The following is a 6,025-nucleotide window of genomic DNA, read 5'->3' on the forward strand; positions in this document are numbered from 1 at the left end:
GTCCATAGAATCATAAAGAGTCAGATACAACTGATTGACTGAGCGTACACACATACCCATATGCCTAGTCCTGAGTTAGGCACTGCAGGAAAGAAAGAGGTAGGGCAGATCCAGTGAGTGAGGGCCCACACTGGGATTTCAGCCCCAAACTCTCCCACCCCTCTCTGTAGAAGCCCTGACTGAGGGGTGGACTCTTGCAAAATAGAATTCTCTGCAGCACAGCCTCTAGGATGACACCAGTCACATAGATGGCCTTTGTCTTTAAAGCAATGACAAGTCATTAAGACTGAGCTACCAAATCCTCAGGGAGGACAGCCTGGCCCTAACCTCCATCATAACATTTTTCCTTTTGCAATGAAGCATTGCCAGGTTTGCTGAAAGCTCATTCAATGTTAAAGCTCAAGCACTCATGCCTCCCCAGGTTCAGGGTGGAGGCTGGGGGGCTGGGGCTGCAGTCCTGGCCTATTAGCCAGAGATTCAGCTGTGCTATTGAGGTCCATGCTCCCTGTGTTGTATCTTGTGAACAGAGTGATTCAGAATGCTATGTGCCAAAATGTAGATTCTGGAATCAGACTACCCTGAGTTATTTCCAGGCTCTGCCATTTGCTAGCTTTGTGACCTGGTGCAAGTCTCAATTTTCCAGGTATTAATAAAGTGATATTTATTTTATTTCTTGTTTAATTTGGATGAAGTCTAATTTCTCTTTTTTTGTGATTTTTTTCATGTTGTATCTAATAAATCTTTCCCAAGGTCATAAAAATTTTCTTCTGTTTCCTTTTAGATGTTGTAGAATCGAAAGTTTTATATTTAGATCTTTTATTCATTTTTAGTTCTGAATACTCTACAAGATATAGAGAGTACAGAAAGTTTCTTCTTTTACCTTTCTTTTTCTTCATGACATATGGATATGTAGTTGTTCCAGTATCAAAAAGATCATCTTTCTCCTTTGAATTGCCTTTGCACATTTGTGAAAAATCAGACGATGTATTTCTGGGTCTATTTTTGAACTCTCTTCTCTGTTCTATTGATCTCTATGTCTGTCCTTTAGCCAATACCACACTGTCTTGATTTCAGTAGCTTTATGGCAAGCCTTGAAACCAGGTAGTAGACTAAAGACTTTGTTACTCTTTATAAAAATAACTTGGCAATTCTAGGTCAGTTCTAGTTCCACATAAAATTTTATAATTGGCTTGTTAATTGCTACAAAAAGGGATGCTGGAATCTTGCATTGAATTTACAGATACATTTGGAAAGAACTGACTTTTTTAAATAATTAATTAATTTTTAATTTATTTTTTTAATTGAAGAATAATTGCTTTACAGAATTTTGTTGTTTTCTATCAAACCTCAACATGAATCAGCCATAGGTATACATATATCCCCTCCCTTTTGAACCTCCCTCCAATCTCCCTCCCCGTCCCAACCCTCTAGGTTGATACAGAGCCCCTGTTTGAGTTTCCTGAGACATACAGCAAATTCCCCTTGGCTATCTATTTTACATATGGTAATATAAGTTTCCATGTTACTCTTTTCATGCATCTCACCCTCTCCTCCCCTCTCCCCATGTCCATAAGTCTATTCTCTATGTCTGTTTCTCCACTGCTACCCTTTAAGTAATTTCTTCAGTACCATTTTTCTAGATTCTATATATATGCATTAGAATACGATATTTATCTTTCTCTTTCTGACTCACTTCACTGTTTATAATAGGTTCTAGGTTCATCCACCTCATCAGAACTGACTCAAAGGCATTCCTTTTTATAGCTGAGCATATTCCATTGTGTATATGTACCACAAATTCTTTATCCATTCATCTATTGATGGGCATCTAGGTTGCTTCCATGTTCTAGCTATTGTAAATAGTGCTTCAATGAACAATGGGATACATGTGTCTCTTTCAATTTTGGTTTCCTCAGGGTAAATGCCTAGGAGTGGGACTGCTGAGTCATATGGTGGTTTTATTGCTAGTTTTTTAAGGAATCTCCATACCATCTTCCATAGTGGCTGTTATCAATTTACATTCCCACCAAAAGTGCAAGAGCATTCCCTTTTCTCTACACCCTCTCCAGCATTTATTGTTTGTAGACTTTTTGATGATGGCCATTCTGACCGGTGTGAGGTGATATCTCATTGTCATTTTGATTTGCATCTCTATAATAATGAGCAATGTTGAGCATCTTTTCATGTGTTTGTTAGCCAGCTGTATGTCTTTGGAGAAATGTCTCTTTAGGTCTTTTTCCCACTTTTTGATTGGGTTGTTTGTTTTCCTGGTATTGAGTTGTATGAGCTGCTTGTATATTTTGGAAATTAATCCTTTGTCAGTTGTTTCATTTGCTATTATTTTCTCCCGTTGCAAGGGTTGTCTTTTCACCTTGCTTATACTTTGCTTTGCTGTGCAAAATCTTTTAAGTTTAATCAGGTCCCACTTGTTTACTTTTGTTTTTATTTCCGTTACTCTAGGAGGTGGGTCATAGAGGATCTTGCTTTGATTTACGTCATCTAGTGTTCTGCCTATGTTTTCCTCTAAGAGTTTTATAGTTTCTGATCTTACATCTAGGTTTTTAACCCATTTTGAGTTTATCTTTGTGTATGGTGTTAGGAAGTGTTCTAATTTCATTCTTTTACATGTAGCTGTCTAGTTTTTCCAGCACCATTTATTGAAGAGGCTGTCTTTGCCCTTATTGTACATTCTTGCCTCCTTTGTTAAAAATAAGTTACCCATAGGCAAGGGTTTATTTCTGGGCTTTCTGTCTTGTTCCACTGGTCTATATTTCTGTTTTTGTGCCAGTCCCATACTGTCTTGATGACTATACCTTTGTAGTATAGTCTGAAGTCAAGAAGGTTGATTCCTTCAGCCCCATTCTTCTTTCTACTACTTTCTACTAGTACTTTCGACTACTTTGGATATTCGAGGTCTTTTGTGTTTCCATACACATTGTGAAATTTTTTGTTCTAGTTCTGTGAAAAACTGTCATTGATAATTTGATAGGGGTAGAATTAAATCTTTAGATTGTGTTTAGTAGCATAGTCATTTTCACAATATTGATTCTTCCTACCCAGAAACATGGAATATCTCTCCATCTGTTTATGTCATCTTTGATTTCTTTCATTAGTATCTTATAATTTTATGTGTACAGTTCTTTTGTCTCCTTAGGTAAGTTTATTCCTAGATATTTAATTCTTTTTGTTGTAATGGTGAATAGGATTAATTCCTTAATTTCTCTTTCTGATTTTTCACTGTTAGTATATAAAAATGCAAATGATTTCTGTGTATTGGTTTTACATCCTACAACTTTGCTAAATTCACTGATTAGCTTTAGTAATTTTCTGATATTATCTTTAGGGTTTTCTGTGTACAGTATCATGTCATCTGCAAACAGTGAGAGCTTAAACTTCTTCTTTTCTGATCTGGATTCCTTTTATTTCTTTTTCTTTTCTGATTGCTGTAGTGAGGACTTCCAGAACTATGTTAAATAATAATGGGGAAAGTAGACACCCTTGTCTTGTTCTTAATCTTAGGGCAAATGTTTTCAGTTTCTCACCATTGAGAATAATGTTTGCTGTAGGCTTATCATATATGGCCTTCACTATGTTGAGATCAGTCAGTTCAGTCACTCAGTCATGTCCGACTCTTTGTGACCCCATGAATTGCAGCACGCCAGGCCTCCCTGTCCATCACCAACTCCTGGAGTTTACTCAAACTCATGTCCATTGAGTCAGTGATGCCATCCAGCCATCTCATCCTTTGTTGTCTCTTCTCCTCCTGCCCCCAATCCCTCCCAGCATCAGGGTCTTTTCAAATGAGTCAACTCTTCTCATGAAGTGGTCAAAGTATTGGAGTTTCAGCTTCAGTATCAGTCCTTCCAATGAATGTTCAGGACTGATCTCCTTTAGGATGGACTGGTTGGATCTCCTTGCAGTACAAGGGACTCTCAAGAGTCTTCTCCAACACCACAGTTCAAAAGCATCAATTTTTTGGTGTTCAGATTTCTTCACAGTCCAACTCTCACATCCATACATGACCACTGGAAAAACCATAGCCTTGACTAGATGGACCTTTGTTGGCAAAGTAATGTCTCTGCTTTTTAATATGCTATCTAGGTTGGTCATAACTTTCCTTCCAAGGAGTAAGTGTCTTTTAATTTCATGGCTGCAATCACTGTCTGCAGTGATTTCGGAGCCCAAAAAAACAAAGTCTGACACTGCTTCCACTGTTTCCCATCTATTTGCCATGAAGTGATGGGACCAGATGCCATGATCTTAGTTTTCTGAATGTTGAGCTTTAAGCCAACTTTTTCACTCTCCTCTTTCACTTTCATCAAGAGGCTCTTTAGTTCCTCTTCACTGTCTGCCATAAGGGTGGTGTCATCTGCATATCTGAGGTTATTGATATTTCTCCTGGCAATCTTGATTCCAGCTTGTGCTTCATCCAGCCCAGCATTTCTCATGATGTACTCTGCATATAAGTTAAATAAGTAGGGTGACAATATACAGCCTTGACGTACTCCTTTTCCTATTTGGAACCAGTCTGTTGTTCCATGTCCAGTTCTAACTGTTGCTTCCTGACCTGCATACAGGTTTCTCAAGAGGTGGGTCAGGTGGTCTGGTATTCCCATCTCTTTCAGAATTTTCCACAGTTTATTGTGATCCACACAGTCAAAGGCTTTGGCATAGTCAATCAAGCAGAAATAGATGTTTTTCTGGAACTCTCTTGCTTTTTCAATGATCCAGCAGATGTTGGCAATTTGATCTCTGGTTCCTCTGCCTCTTCTAAAACCAGCTTGAACATCTGGAAGTTCACGGTTCACATATTGCTGAAGCCTGGCTTGGAGAATTTTGAGCATTACTTTACTAGCGTGTGAGATGAGTGCAATTGTGCGGTAGTTTGAGCATTCTTTGGGAATGCCTTGCCTTTGTTTTCTGAATCTGGTCCTGAAAGTGAAAGTTGTTCAGTCGTATCCGACTCTTTTGTGACCCCATGGACTATACAGTCCATGGCATTCTCCAGGCCAGAATACTGGAGTGGGTAGCCTTTCCCTTCTCCAGGGGATTTTCCCAACCCAGGGATTGAACCCAGGTCTCCTGCATTGTAGCCAGATTCTTTACCAGCTGAGCCACAAGCAAAGCCCTATGTAGAGATAGGTTCCTTCTATGCCCATTTTTTGAAGAGTTTTAATCATAAATGGGTGATTGATTTTTTCAAAGGCTTTTTTTTGCATCTATTGAGATTATCATATGGTTTTTATCTTTCAATGTGTTAATATGGTGTATCACATTGATTGATTTGTGTATATTGAAGAATCCTTGCATCCCTGGATTAACCCCAACTTGATTGTGGTGTATGAAATTTTTGCTGAATTCTGTTTGCTAAAATTTTGTTGAGGATTTTTGCATCTATGTTCATCAGCGATATTGGCCTGTAGTTTTCTTTTTTGTGTTGTCTTTGTCTGGTTTTGGTATCAGGATGATGGTGGCCTCATAGAATGAGATTGGAAGTGTTCTAAATTTTGATAGAATTCTCCTGTGAAGTCATCTGGTCCTGGGCTTTTGTTTTGGGGGAGATTTTTTTTTTATCACAGCTTCAATTTCAGTGCTTGTAATTGAGTTGTTCATAATTTCTATTTCTTCCAATTTCAGTCTTGGAAGATTGAATAAGAATCTATCCATTCCTTCCAGGTTATCCATTTTATTGCCATATAATTGTTCATAATAGTCTCTTATTATCCTTTGTATTTCTGCATTGTCTGTTGTAACCTCTCCTTTTTTATTTCTAATTTTGTTGATTTGATTCTTCTCTGTTTTTTTTGTTGATGAGTCTGGCTAAAGGTTTGTCAACTTTGTTTATCTTCTCAAAGAACCAGCTTTTAGTTTTATTAATCTTTACTATTATTTCTTTCATTTCTTTTTCATTTATTTCTGCTCAGATCTTTATGATTTCTTTCCTTCTACTAATTTGGGGGGGGGGGGGGGCGGGTGTTGTTCTTCTTTTTCCAGTTGTTTTAGGTGTAAAGTTAGGTTGTCTATT

The sequence above is a fragment of the Dama dama genome, chromosome 11, assembly GCF_033118175.1.
Source record: "Dama dama isolate Ldn47 chromosome 11, ASM3311817v1, whole genome shotgun sequence".
Classification (NCBI taxonomy): Eukaryota; Metazoa; Chordata; class Mammalia; order Artiodactyla; family Cervidae; genus Dama; species Dama dama.